At 38.7% G+C, this 15,145-nt stretch overlaps 1 protein-coding gene across 4 annotated transcripts in view; it reads left to right on the top strand.

The window, feature by feature from the left end:
- Window positions 1-15,145, top strand: part of THSD4 (thrombospondin type 1 domain containing 4) — a 227,725-nt gene that overhangs the window by 139,396 nt on the left and 73,184 nt on the right. The window lies entirely within an intron of this gene.

Raw genomic sequence — 15,145 nt, 5'->3', positions numbered from 1 at the left:
GACAACTATTTTTTTCACAGATGAATGTCAGTACTTTCTTAATAAGAACTGTACTGTCCAAAGGTCCTTTTTTTGTTTTGTGTATTTTTATTTCCACGAATAAGAGAGAGGAACGTTCTCCCAAAACATTGTGATGGCCTTTTCTGGTTCTGGTTTTTGTTTTTCTTTTTTTAAACTATAATTTTGGAGTTTCTATCTCAATTATATACCTAAAATAGTTATGCTATTGTTTTTGCTATGTTTCTAAGTAAAAGCAAAGGCATTTTTATCTTGGAATTACTGACATCTTATTTCTTCCATTTAACTGTTGCAAGGTATTTTGGTTTCTCTATATGAAACTGCACAGCTTCATATGTGAAATAGCTCATCAGTCATAAACTGATTTTTGCTATTGCCCCAGTACTTTTGTAATCTCCAGTGTAGTGATTGTTGAGGTCTGCAGAGAGGTTCTGCTCGTGCTTGCAGCAGTGCAACTTGGGCATAGTGTTAAGTTCAAGTTGCTCTGTGCTGCAGAAAAAGGCTGTGCTTGTGTCTCTGAACCAGCACAGTTCCATCCAGTTCACTGGGATAAAGCTTGAAGCACAGGAGCAGGTATGGACAGATCTCTTGTCTTAACATGGAGAACAGAGCCCCAGCTTCTGAAATTCAGGGAATTCTGCCTGTATTTTCATAGAGGAAAAATTAAATGCATATGGAAAGAATTAGTTTTATGACTTATTAAATGGGAATGTAGTACAGCTTTCTGTGCTCAGAAACTCATCCTAATAATATTCAGTTAGACTTCAGTAGGATTGTTCATTATTTGCAGAAAATATACTGCCCTGTGGACTGATCAGCAGAGAGGAGACTAAAATCACAGGTACTCTTAATTTCCTTAAATTTGCTTTTCTGCCTGCCATTAAAGAAGATTGGCAATACTGAGCCTGTGCTATATATTTATTCAGAAAAACTAGTTCACATTGTGAAGAACTTCAAAACAAGACAGAGTTTAATTTTATGGAAGCAGTAGTCAATCTGCATGAAGGAGCTTTCATCACTGGAGCTTCTGTTACACACTGCAGTCTGAAGTGGTGTGTTCTTTTAAAACTTTTTCAAGCACTGAATCTATTTTCAGAGTATCATAGCTGCAGCTCCTCTGTTGGAAGTGTTTTGAACTCCAGTTCAGTTGGCAGTTTGTGCACTATCCTTTTTCCTTTTGTGGTACATCTAGATATTTTAAAAAAATATGGAAGGACAGATTGGCTTCCTGACAGGGTTTTGATGGAAAATTTCCTTGAGTTTATTTGGCTTTACATTTTTAGTCTGAAGACTTTGCCATAGGCAACCAGTGTACAAAGTACCTGTAATGGTAGCTCTGCATCTGTCAGCACCATGGTATAATTCTGCAAACCTTCAGCTTGCCTTAAAAGGGGAGAAAATACTTCTTTACTGTAGGTCTTGAAGGGAGCTGTTCTACTTGTGAGAACAACATAGTAATGGAGAGTTCTCAATGATTTTTGTCAGAAAGTACCATTATGGTTACACTGTCAAGTTTTCAGAAGCTGCAGATTTGGGCTGTTGGTCACCATTCTTAGAGTCCCCAGCCTGTGATCATTCAGATCATTTGGGAGAATCACTGTTGAGGTCCCTACTGAAATCTCATTCTGGCTCCTTAAATGTTCTGAAGCTTGTACTACTCCCCCAAGGGGAGTCACCTGAAGAGGGTTCTAGTGCCACTGAGACCCCCAGTCCTGGCCAGGCTGCATTGCAGGGCCTCCTCCCTGGCATGTCCTCGCTGGGCACGGTGCTCACAGGTACTGCAGTGGTGCTGCCAGGAGCACAGCACTGCGAGGCTGTGCATCAAAAGGGGAAGAAGAGCTGAAAGGTGGTTTGAGACGCAAAAATGGGCAGGCTTTTCTGGAGATGCTGAACAAACACAGCATTGCGAGACAGGTTAGGCAGGAGAAGATGGGATCTTTATGGGCAATAGTGGCAGTCTGTAAAAGCAAAGAGCTGAGAGGGAAGATGTACAGTAACAATCATGCCTAATTAATAGAGGTCAGATTTTGCCTTACTGGAGAACCAGATATCCAAATGCAAAGAGAACAGAATCTGGACTTTCAGCAGCAGTGTGAATGCTAATTTTCTCTACTGCTTTGGGAGTTTGACTATATTTAATTGCAGTTCTGAGGAAGACTATTTTATACTTTACCTCTCATAGGAGAGGAAAAGGCAGGTTGGTGAAGCTAGTTTAAAAATAGCCTGAGGAGTCTGACATACTCAGCTGTGTATACAAAGCTCACCAAATTACAAAAAGAAATATAATACTTAATAATGGTGTTCTTCTCAATTTCACCAACATTTTTACTTCCTGCCTCCTAAAATGTTGAGATATTTTCAAGTACCTGTATTGTGAGTTCATGTGGTTTACTGTCTGACATACGAGACCAGGTTATTCTTGGGTTGTATTTTTGAGATATCCCCTGGAACCATATGCATAAGAACTATGTATTTACATGAAAGGTGAGAATATAGTGTGGTTTTTTGACTTCAGGAGTTGGAACTTTAAGAAAGACTTGCACTTTTGCTTGCTTAGTCAAAGCAGGTTATTTGATGGGTTGGATCATTATAAATCAAAATTTCTTTTCTTCAGCTATAATATACAAATGAAAGAGAGACAACATCCATATCCTACTCCAGGAGATTGTTCTAAAGGAAGGAGTCCATTTCAGGAGGCAGTTGGGACACTCTAGAGAGCACATGGGCACCTGGGTTCCCCTGGGCCATTGCCCTGGGGCCAGGGATGAGAGGCAGCAGGTTCTGACTGGTAAGGCAGGATCAAGCCGTTGGGGTTGCAGGAGTGTGCTGGTGTAGGGCTGACTGTAAAACCGTAGGTTGCTTCCTGGTTAGGTTTTAAGTTGTGATGCAGGTATTATAAACTTGTTAATAAAAGGAGGTGCTGTACCTTTAAGTAGCACATGCCGTCTAACCATCAACCGGCATCTCTTGCAGCAGCTTTAGCCTGTTTCTCCAATCATGCCTGCCTAAGTCAATAACGCTTTGCCAAAGCTCCTCGTGCATTAAAGGTTACCGTTTAGCTTGTTCCATGAATCACAGCAGATGCATAACTTGGCAGTGACCATTTCTGTCCCTCCCCTTCTTCGCTTCGTACTGACTGCAGCCCCCCAGCTCAGCGCTGGCCGAGCCCCCTCCCCCAGCAGGGAGAAGTCATTACATGAAGAGATCAACTTACCAGTTGTCTTCAGAGCAGTGGCTGAGAGCAAAGCTCCTGGTCGGACCGTGAGTGCGAGAGAAAGGGGGAGAGGGAGACAGACTCGTACCTACAAGAGCTCAGGGCTGTGATCCTGAGACACAAGTGCATCTGCTAGCTGTTAGTACTTGGCAGAGGGTTTGCTCCTCCAGGGTAGCTCTAACTTTGGGTAATAATGTTTGTCAGCTACCTGATACTAACGTTGCTCTGCTTTCAAACAGCAATGTTAGCAAGACCTGGGGGTGAGGTAAGCAAAGTACAATGTCTTGTCAAAAATCGTCTTGTCACAGTTGCATTTTTTTCGTATCTGTTAAGATGGACTGTAAAGTATTTTTATGCTGTTAGACATTTTAGAATTGTGTTGTTTGTGTTGTGTAAAAACTTTTGCTTTGGTTTAGATTTTGGGGTTTGTTTTGTTCAGGGGATTTTTGTTTGCTTTTTTGCTTTGGGGTCTGTTTGGTTTGTTGTTTTTTTTTTTTTCTTTGCAAAAGCCAAAAGGTACTGTAGGAGAATAGTTTGAAACTTATCTGGATTTGATGTACAATATGCTTTCTATAAGAAATTACTAATTTGTGAATTTTTCTTTACTAACATACAGAGAAATATGATACTCTGCAGCAGTAGATGGTATTGTTTTGTTCATATTTTCTGCAAAAATGTGCGCTAGTGAAAACGTTTTTGCACAGGGTACATTATGGGGATGTGAGCATGTAAAAACTCCAGACTTCATTACTTTAATAAGGTTCTTTTTGTGCAAATACATGTAATGTTTAGTCTGGGGCAGGGCAGAAAGAACTCGATTTTTAAAAAACTCTATATAGTATAATCAAAGAAGGACTTTATGTGTTCCTAATATTCCTAATTCCTAAATCTTCAACAGTGGAATAGAACAGCTCTTTATATGCTTTAAAAAGTTGCTGCTTGATTTATGAAGAGCCATTTTCCAGATTTTTGTCCTCATAGAGCAGTTTGTCATCAAGTACTTCTTTCATACCAAAGCAGAAATTTTCTGCTACTCTTTTGCCATTTAGGAAATAACTTAGCAGGCATGGTACTATTTGATATAAAATATTCATCTAATGAAATTAATTGCAAAAAACACATTTGATACTCATTCTCCCTTGCTCTACCTGAGATGGGATGTGTAGCTGTCATTTTAAACAAATCATTGGATAATTTTGTTCCGTAAATATGCCTTCCTTAAGTAAATCATCTGAAAACAGTGATTCTGCTTTAAAGCTTTATTGGTGCTGTCATAACTTAATGGTAGCCTAATGAAGTCCAGATCAATTACTTTCCCTGGTAAAGGTGGAAGTGAACTGGGAAAAACACCTTGTCCAACAGTGTGTGGTTGACACTCTCTGTAGCTCATGTGTCTAGAAATAAACTTTATTTTGCTTTCAGGTTGTTTTAATAAGAGAATCTTTAACAGCTTTGTTTCAAGAAAATGTCTCTTAGTGAAATCTTGTGCTGCCTTTGATCTAGTTAAAGCAGGGAAAGGTTTTCAGCAATGTCTCAACAAATTTAAATGGTTTGATGATCAGAGCAACTGGAAGCTGATCATTGCCCTCTAGTTGTCACAGAAGTTTTTAACTTCCTGGTTGATTGTTATGGAGCACAGAAAATGATAGATGGACTCACCTTGTTCAGACTGAGGGACCTTAAAATCTGTGGTGGCTCATATGGAAAATATTTCTGTCACCACTGTGTGCACATGTGGTCTTCAGAGATCCATATAAAGAACAAATCTAGAGCAGAAGCAGTGCTGCCTGCCAATTATCCTCGTTAGCAAGTAAAATAAAAGCAATGCTGTGTTCTTACCTGGAAATTAATTTCTGCTGTAAAAGTGCAATGTGGAATGTTTTAGCACTGTGATCCATATGCCAAGTACTTTAAACTGGACTGTTTTTCTTAGTTTTTCAGCTAATACAGCAGACAGAATATAAAAAATAGGCCTGTTGCTTTATCAGTGAATTTCTGGTTGTAGATTTTAGCATAAGGGGTGAGAAATTTTTTCCTTTATTGTGTTCATATGCCTAATTTTGGAAATGTCATAATAAAAATATACTGTGACTATTGTTATTAACATGATATTTCTTTGTCCTGTATTGTAAGAGACAACCCGATAATCTTGTGCATTTCCCTGCTCCAGCTGCAGAACCTTGGCTACATAAATATTATTTCTCTAGGAAATTACTCAGTAAAGATTTTTCCTGTGGTTGACAGTGAATTGAAGATTGAGAAAATAAGTGAGAAGCCATTTTTTAAAGGAACCTAGATTGTTGTTTTGTGTTCTTTGAACTGTTTTGTATACTTCTCTGAATATTTTAATTGATTTATAGGTATGTATTTTTAAAAGTTCTGCTCATAAAAATGTCCGGTTTTGATAGATTATGAAGTCAATGGGAAGTTGCTTTTCTTGCCAGCTTGTTTTGTCTGTATTTTAATGCTGCAGAACTTTATCTGTTCAAGAAACATTCAAGTAATATGTTTTTTCCCATATAATTCTTAAGGAACCCCTAACACTTGTTCTAATGTGTGTATGATTATGTTCTGCTTTTCATTTGTTGTTGATTTAAGGCATGACTTGGCATGAAGTCAGTGAAACTGCATTGCATCACTTTTCCATCCAGGAAGGAAATAAGGTTATATAGATTTGCAACTTGCACCACATTTGTATGGCCAAGCCCAGAGCTTGTATGTGTGTGCTTCTCAGCAAATGAACATGCTGAACTCCCAGCAAAACAATGCTTAATCAAGCTTTCCTCCTTCTCACTGCTTTCATCTGGTGAATCAGCTCTAGCAGGAAAATCGTTGGTTTGACTAGATACATTGGGCTTGAGAAATATTTGAGCAAGCAGGGAGTTTTCCTATCCCTGTATTTTCAGGTATTCCTAAGTCTGGGATTATTCTTCACTCAAAAGCAGGTAGCCTTTTAAAATCTGTTTTCTCAGAGTACTTGTCAGATACTTGCATTAGAGAATTTCACATGCCTTGGGATTTTAGTTGATTCAACTGAATCTTCCCATTTTAGAAGCTTCTTTAATCCCATACAAATTGACCATAAATCAGTACTGTCAGCCCTATCTGCCTCAGTACAGGTGTCAGTGAAGCTGTGCAAATGTTCCAAAGTCACCAGCCCAGCCTTCTCAGCAATAAAGCAAAATCAAATTGTACCATTCTGAGTTTGGTTTGAATTGTTTTCTATTAGTTTTTAAAAAAATATCAGTGCAGCTGACAAAATACGTGGACAATGGGAAGGAAGCCTCATCTATAACTTCTGTGTTGATTTGATCTGTATTTTAATGTGATAAGTAATCATAATCTGACTAATCATCAAAATACATATGACTTAACACAAAACTTTCAGCATGTTTAAGTGAACAGGAACAGGTTTTAGGATACCTAATTCTTTTCAGTCCTTGAGCATGTTTTGCTACAATTATCAGGCTGTTTATAGAAGCAAAAGTTTTGTTTAAATAGTAGATACTCTTCAGCTTCAGAGTATTGAATAGTAGATACTGTTCAGCTTTCTTCATAAAGTAGTGCAGTATGAAGTGTAGAAGATACTAAACAGTGTCCTTAAGAGTTGTTTTAATATATTTTTATTATAAATAAATTTCACAGATGTGAAATGCTTCCCTTTGGAATTCAGGCATAAAGAGGGTGAAAAAATCTAACTCCACCCTCTGAAATGAGTAAAGGGAGCCTGAGCAACTCTGAGTGAGATTCTTGGTGTGCTGCAGACACTGCTGGTTCTCATCTGTGGCTTGTGGGCCAACCAATGGAGCAGTTGTTCTACACAGTGTCCCAAGTTGCAAGACCAGGAATAAGCAGACAGGAGTGCAGAGGGAGCTTATTGCCATTTCTCCTGTTCATTTGCACCTCCACACTGCTTGGCCTCTCTGCAGTGTGTGTAGCTTGTCCACAGGAACCAGAGAGGCAAAGCAAACTTGGCAGCATTTAAAACATCATTCCCTGAACAGGGTCAAGTGTCACAATCCCCACTGCACAAATGCAGCACATTGCAAGAAATAACTCAGTCTTCATCCCAGTGAGCAACTCAGTGTTGAGCTCAGTGTTGTTACTTGTTTCTGTGTGGTACAGTATGAATGATGTGAATGGAGCTCTCCCTTGTTGATCTTGCTCAAGCAAGAAGGAAGAATACAAAAAAAAAAAACCCAAAAAAACAAACCACAAAAGACCCCAGACGCCTTGAGATCATGGTTCTTTTGACACCCTTGACTGACTGTTCCCTTTCAAGGAGGAGCTCTCTTTCCTGAGGCTCACTGCAGTCAAATTTCTGACCTTACTCGGTGGAATCTCCTGGTGTTCTGTGGACAGAGCTGCTGCACTTGTGAAGAGGCAGGGAGCTCCGCAGCTGGTCACATCTGCAGCAGCTAATGTGATTTTGGCCAGTTCTGTGAAAGGAGAATGAACATGGCAGTGCTTATGCTGCCTGACTGTTGGTGGTCTTCTTTATTGCATTCAGCTGTAGCTTACCAGCCATACTGGACTGGCCATAATGACTGTTGTATCTGTAGATTTTGTCATCTTCAATTTTTTTTTATCCTTACGATAGTCCTGTGAGGTTGTGCTGTTATACAGCTGTTATTTATAAATTCCTGGACCACATAGGTAAAATGCAATTCAGAGGCTCAAAACATTATCAGTAAGAACAACTTTTACATATGCTTGAAAAATCAGCCTTTCTAGCACAGGAGTGGTTTTATATCTGAGCACTGTCTCAAAGAAGCTCTGTATGGCCAGCAGATGAACCAGTTAAGTTGTGTCTGCTCAGTCTCCAGGATGGAGTTGAGCTGATGCCACACCTTCAGTCATGGGTAGGGAGCTCATGATGGGGCCCAATAAAACAAGCATTTCCAGCTCTGACTTCCACAGGGGCAGCATATAAGACATCATTTCTCCCACTGACATACAGGCAAAAATAATTCCTTGTCTCTGTACCTGTTTCCATTTGCAGGCCAAGGTTAATAGGGTTTCCATTGATTCTCCTGAGAAATTGATACATCACCTTGACTGTTACTTTCCCATAAAACATCACCCTTAGCCCTTCTGTTTATGAAGCATGAGAATGTTTGAGAACATTTGTGGACTGGTAACTAAGGCAGGGTTGAACCATTTATTTATTTAGCATACATTAAAGAAAATTATTTGGATTTACTCTAAAATTACCTGATTAGAAAAAAAAAATTACATTTGGCAGTAACTGCTGACATCACCAGTAAAACATCTGAAAGTGAGACATACAGTAGTTGAAAAATAATCCTGTCAAGTAAATATCCACAGCCTTGGCCAAATTATAAGAACCTGCTCTATGTATTGGTGTAAGTACCACAGTACATGTTTATTTGACCTCTGACATTGTTGCCTCACTCACCCCAGTTTTATTGTCTGTCTCAACTGCAGTATTAGTAGTACAGCCCTGGTTTGCTTTGAAGACTCTGGTGTAAACTTGGTGTCGTAGAATGTTCAGTTTAAAGTTAATTACATTCTAGCAAAGTTACTCCAACTGTGTTCTTTTACCCTGTGTGATTAGGGGGAATAAATGTTCTTCCAGTTGTGTTCTCAGGATTTTTGTATGGCATTAGTTCTTCCTGTATGGTGTATCCCTGCCTATTCTTGTGGGAAGGACAGGACTGCAGTCCCAGCAGAGTGGTGTGCACTGACCAAAATCTGTAAGGGTACTTCCCTAGTAGTTCTCTAGATCCAAAGTCGTTTGGCTTTGGGCTCTGGTTCAGGCTGTGCTGAGCTTCTTGTGTGCCATAAACATCGAAAAGATGGATTGAGGGCTGCAGTAATTCCCACAGTAATTACAGCATCATGCTCAGTCCAAGCTGAGTGGAGCTAAATTCATTAAGTCATTACCAAAGAAATGGTTATATGTGATGGATGAGCTAATTTGTTTATGAGACATGGTTCATAGACCATTTTCTTGAAAGCAGTTCCAGAAACTTGTTGGATTGCTTACTAGATAGACATATGTTTAAATGAGTTTACCCTGAATTTTACACCTGGAAATGCTATTTTCCCTAGAAACTAATAGTTTACAAAATACTTTCCTAATAATGTTTCATTATCAGTATCCATTCTTTTGATTTGCTTGATTTTTTTTCACCTTTGCTTTTTGAAGTAATAATTCTCTTAAAATTGAATTCTAGTGGATGTATTTTTATCCCTGTAATGTAAATGCTTTTTCTTCTGGCACAGTGAATTTAGCTCCTTTTCTGAGGATTTTAATATTTGTTCCAAACATGCTGAGCATATAAATGGAGCAATGAATTTAGAAGGCAGGTAGCTAATATTAGAATGGGTTGAAAGTGGTTACAAACAACAGAAAAGGAGGAAATAAAGATATAGTAAGTAAAATAAGTCACACTAATTGTTTTGTAAATCATAAGAGTCATGGTATAAATAGGTTTTTCTTCTAAAGTCTCCCTTGGTTTTCCTATCTCTTTATGGCAATTTTATACGGCTCTGAATTTTTAAGTGCTCTGATGTATAATAGGGCACAGGAATGTGTTCCAAGACTCATAAAATCTTTAATTAAAAGAATGGAAATTCTTGTAAACTCCTGGTGGTTGCCTTTAAGGTGATATCACTTCTTAAAACACTTCCCGCTCCCCCCAGCCTGTGAGATTGTCTTGCATTTGTTACAGCACTGTTAGGTTCTGCCTGTGGATGATGTACCCACTTAAGGGAGACAAGCTGATCATTAGAATTCCCTGGCCTTTCTGGAAGGGAGACCTGGCACACAAAAGAGGCTCTGCTGAGTAACTAAGCAAATGCTTTGCTGTTAAAGGTCAAAATGGAATTTTGCTCCCAGCTTTCCTGGAGGCACACTGCTGGAGGTGGGTTACTGGCACTGCTCACTGAGCTGCTGCTCAGAGCCTCTGAGTCCAGACCTGGGGGCACTTGTGCAGCCATCAGGAGCACAAAGCAAATACTCAATGCATGGTGGAAAGACCGTGGGCAGAAGGGGACTGGTATGTGACACAGATCCCTGTCCTTACTTGATCTGTAGCTTTCTCCATTTTTCCTTCAGTATCACTTGCTGTTCATGGCAGCCAAATGAGAGCAGCAGGGATCAATCATCCTTCGCTGGTGTGTAGGGACCCAAGGGCACCAACACAGCAATTACATCACTGTCAGCAGCTACATTGCTTCTCTTTAAAGAGTCCTGCTAAATGAGACACATGAAAGTGAAGCATGAGAGAGTATTAAATTAAAGGTTTGCCTGTGTATGTCATTGCCTGAAGCTGTTGATCTGTTTCTTCATGGGTTACAGGTATTATTTTCCCAGCATGAGGGTTGTGAGGGAGGTTTTATCAAGAGACAGAAGTTTTTGACAAATTTCCACTCCTACCTATTTGGCAGTCACAGGAGAATGAGGTGAATTAGGAGTCAATAAATTAATCCTCCAACCATAACTGCTTTTTGACTGAAGCAGTCAATATGAAGCAGAAATATGTTTACTTCCATATTTCCTGAGATTTCTCCCCCAAATGTCATGATGATGAGAATAAATCCTCAAACATTTTTTACTTCAAGACAAATCCTTTTGTTATTCAAATTCTTAATCAAAATGAAAAGTTTTTTTTTTAACTGTTTTTTGAAAAAGTGCTGACTAATACCACAGGTAGATGATAATGTAGTAGGAGGCTTGGCATTTAATATAAAATTGTCTCCTTGCACCTTGGAAATTGAAATGACAGAAGCAATGGTAAAAGCATGTGGAAATGTTGCTTTTTGATCCCAAACAGTTAATAGATTTACCATAAGAAATCACCCCCTCTGAGGAAAGATCTTTCTATTAATGTAGTTTTTTCACTGTACATTTCAAATGAGCTTTAAGTAACTGCTGCAGAGACAACAAAGCCACATTTGATAACATTTGGTGTGTGGAGGATGTATTAACATCTGTACATGAACAGAATATCTGCAACACGTGCTGGACTCTTGCTTGTAAGTACTTGAAAACTGAGATTTATTTAGTGCTCGAAAGAGCAGGTGATAGTGAAGCATTCTAGCCAGGGGCACCAAGTGTTTTCATGTTGTTAACTATGAGCCAATATCCTCTAGAAAAGCACAGGGACACAGACTAACTATATAAATAACTTTTCTTATTTCCTCATTAAATGGAAGATTCTTGCTGAAATGGCAGAATTATCTTGTTGGAGCCAATGCATTAAACTGAAGACAATTTCTTAAAACATTTCCTTAAATATTTTGATAGAGAGAACCTCAGGCACAGATTCTCTTGGTGCTGTGGAGGAACTGAAGAGAGGAGGTGATAGATACATAGTGCCCAGGTGACACAGAGGTGATAAGTGCATGGTGCCCAGGTGACACAGAGGTGACATGTGCATGGTGCCCAGGTGACACAGAGGTGATGTGTGCATGGTGCCCATGCCATTGAGGATTGCTCACGTGTACTCTGCTCATGACATGAGGTGGTTGCAGTGTCATTTGCTCTGTGACTGCATCTCACCCTTTTGGAAATTTTGAGTATTCAGGTGATGCTTCAGTAGTTCAAGGTTAACTCTTCAGGGTTATCCTGAGGATCCCTGGCACAGCATATAACAGATGCTTGTAATGGGTTATGTTTGTTGGGGTGCTTAGCTATTGGTGATGAACAGTGCATTTCCAAAGAAACCAATAATTTTGAAGGATCAACACAAGAGTGGAAATATTTTTTCAGCTGCTTTATTATGGTTCAGGGAATGAACAAAGCTAAAGCAAAGCAAAATGAATGTAGCACTGTGGTAGTGAAATTAAGAAAACTCCTAATGCATCCAACTGTCACGATGTGGCTGTTGGGGATTATCTCCACTTAGGCCATGTCAGCAGGGACTGGCTTGTGTCCTGCCTCTTCTTTCTCAATGACCACTTCTGATTTTCAGATGAGAGTGAGAAATACTGGGAGTGACAACTAATGCCATGATGCTTTATTTTGTAATATAGAAATGGGTTTCTAACCATGTAAAAATGGTTAATAACTAAGTAAAACCATGCTTAGGAGTCAGTTTAAGGTAAATAGTCATGATGACTTGTTCAGAAGAAATTAAAAAGTTTTAGAGGTACTAATCTCCCTCTATATAGCTGTGTCAATACTGAGAGGCGTTGAAGGAACCTCTCAAGTACAATTCTAGTTTCTTCTTTGTTCTCGCTCCTGACACATTACCTAAATGTCACACTATTTTAAAGGTGTTAATCAATGTTATTTCTTAAGTGTGGGCTTCTCCTGTCCATTATTTTTGCTTTAGTAGTGGATACGTTGAATCATTGGCATCTTTCAATTTTATCATTCTCACTGCAGTAATTTCTACTTGTGACAAATGAGCCATCTAGTTCTTTTATGAATTCCCCAAAGGCAATTTTAGGAAAGAAGAATCTCTAAATATGTGTTTATAAGACATTCAGTGCACTGAAAAAGTGGGAGTCACTTGAAAAAATCTAATACATTTTTCCATGTTGTCAGAAGCCAGTATTGATGCACAGAAGTCCATTAGTCCTTGGAAAGAATGGCAGTTGGTGTAGCTCCAGCTGTATATGCAGTCGTTGATTTTAAGAATTGATTGAGAGCAGATGAGATCAAAAGTTAACATCTGCAGCTGTTTCTAGCCACTAAATAAGCATTAAGGACCTGGTAAAGCTGTATTTTAGTGAAGAATAAACACTACAGAACTTGCAAGCACAAATTTCAGTAGTGCTACGGCATTGTTCTCACTCAAGTTTCAAGTTTTGGGTTCTTCCCTCTGTTGTGTGAATTTTAACTTGCTCACTAGGCATTCCCACTAGGCTGGGAATGCCTAGTGAGCAAGTTAAAATTCACACAACTTCATGGCTTCCTGTGAGGACAAGATAGTTCTTGGAGAACAAATTTATGGTGCTAGAAAATGCTCCTACTTCTGCTTCGAGTCAGAAGGAAATTTCTACTTCATCTTAAGCAGTTTGGCAAAATTTTAGAAAGTAAGAAGTCAATGCTGTTAAAACATTGTTTGCTTTAGGAGGATTTGGCCAAGGAAAGTAAGGAAATGACCTGAAAAATAATCTGCCGTGTGGAAACTACTGGAGACTTCGTTAGGGAGACTTTGCAGGGAAGCAAGTGCAGGATCAGCACTGGGAATGTCAAGGTGAAGTCTTGGCTCAGATAAAGATTCTGAAAGCCAAATGGTCACTGATTTAAAACTGTCATTATTAGGGTTTTGGTCTCAATGACTGAAGATTTAGGAAATATGTCATTAGCCAAATCCTGCTGCCTTGATTGGATGCAAATTTCCCTATGTGCATTGTACAAATGTCTGTACAATGGGTGAGTTGTAAGTACATTGGTTGGGAGGATCTGGAAATAAATGTGGTATCCTGCAACATAAGGAATGAAAAAAACATCTGGTGTGGGACATTTCTAAAAATAGTAAGAGCTTACTAAATTCCATGCAAGCCCTTTTAAATTTTAGAATAGAGCTAAAATTCAGCAGACATGCTGTCCCTCTTTTCATTTGTAGAAGTCCTGCTTAATAAGTTTCTGATTTTTATGCGTTTATTCATTAAATTACATTTTAATGATAAAAATTTTCACTAACATCTGCTGTTATTTGCTTTGAATCTATGAGAATATTAAGCCTTTGTCTCAGAGATAACTTAGCACTTTTAATACATTATTCACTCACTGAATTATCAAACTTAGAGATATGAAGAGGGAGTTAATTTTTATTCCAATCTGAAATAATTGTATGATAATTACCTGATAATTACACGTAATTATCGTGCTATTACCTCTGAGCCACCATTGCTGGGCTGCTTCAGAGGATCACAGTGATGCTTACCAATGGATTCACATTTACATACAAATGCAACCATTGTGTCTCTGTGGTCTCTTTTCTTTCAGCACAACATACCAGTTGAAAAATACTTCCTGAATCAGACAAAGAATCGAGTTTTTAGCTCATTTTTCTGTGACTTTTCTGTAACAAAGTGTGTCAATAACATTGTGTCAATAACAGTATTCATTGTGTCCCTGAGACAAGTGAACATGAACTGCAATTTTAACTGCATTTTATGGCATCTTCTGTATAGAAAATGTAATGTAGTATTGCTGCCCAGTTAAGCAGACACCATTTGCTGTGGATTGCAGCCTTGGTGTGTGCCCTTGGTGGCTGCAAAACGCCCAACTACACATCCCAGTTTGTGAGGTCACATCAGCACTTGTACAACGTGATCAGACGCATGTCTTGATTGCCAGTTCAGTGGCTGGAGTTTTCCTGGATTTTGGTTTCATTTTTCTACTTTTACGTCTTTCATGTCCTTGAATCTCTAAAAAATGTAACTAAATTTTCTTCCTGGTATTTTTACTGTTTTGGCTAGACAGAAAAAAAAGAGAAGCTTTAGTAGGCATATTGGAATATAAGATTTGAATTGTCCTTGTAGGTAAGGATGTCCAAGTTTCTGTTTTCAGGTCACCTTCTCTTATGATATTTCTTAAGACAATTTCCATTTTCCTTCCTGTTATATTTCCTTCTGTCCTCGAAGGTTCAGGGATAAGTAGTTAAATTTAGGAATGCTCTTTTTGTTTGAAAGAAAACTGAAAAAGTTGGATAGCCTGAATATTTGACAATTTCCCAGAAAATATGTAAGATCATGAAGTTTACAATAGTAACTAAGACAAAAGGAAACCTTTAGATATTTTGTGATGTTTTTTTTCTGATTTGGAATGTCATCAGAATTGTTTTGCCAGCTTTAGTTGCCTCTGTGCATACATTAATTTCTGCAGCTGCTTCAGTTTTGATGGCACAGGCTGACCCCTGTAGCATTGTCATGTATTGCCTTGTACCATAGGGATCCTTTATTGCCTGGTTAATGAAATATCTCCAA

This window comes from Serinus canaria, chromosome 10 (assembly GCF_022539315.1).
Source record: "Serinus canaria isolate serCan28SL12 chromosome 10, serCan2020, whole genome shotgun sequence".
Classification (NCBI taxonomy): domain Eukaryota; kingdom Metazoa; phylum Chordata; class Aves; order Passeriformes; family Fringillidae; genus Serinus; species Serinus canaria.
The sequence above is the reverse complement of the archived record's forward strand: the minus strand, read 5'-3'. Positions and strand labels throughout refer to the sequence as shown.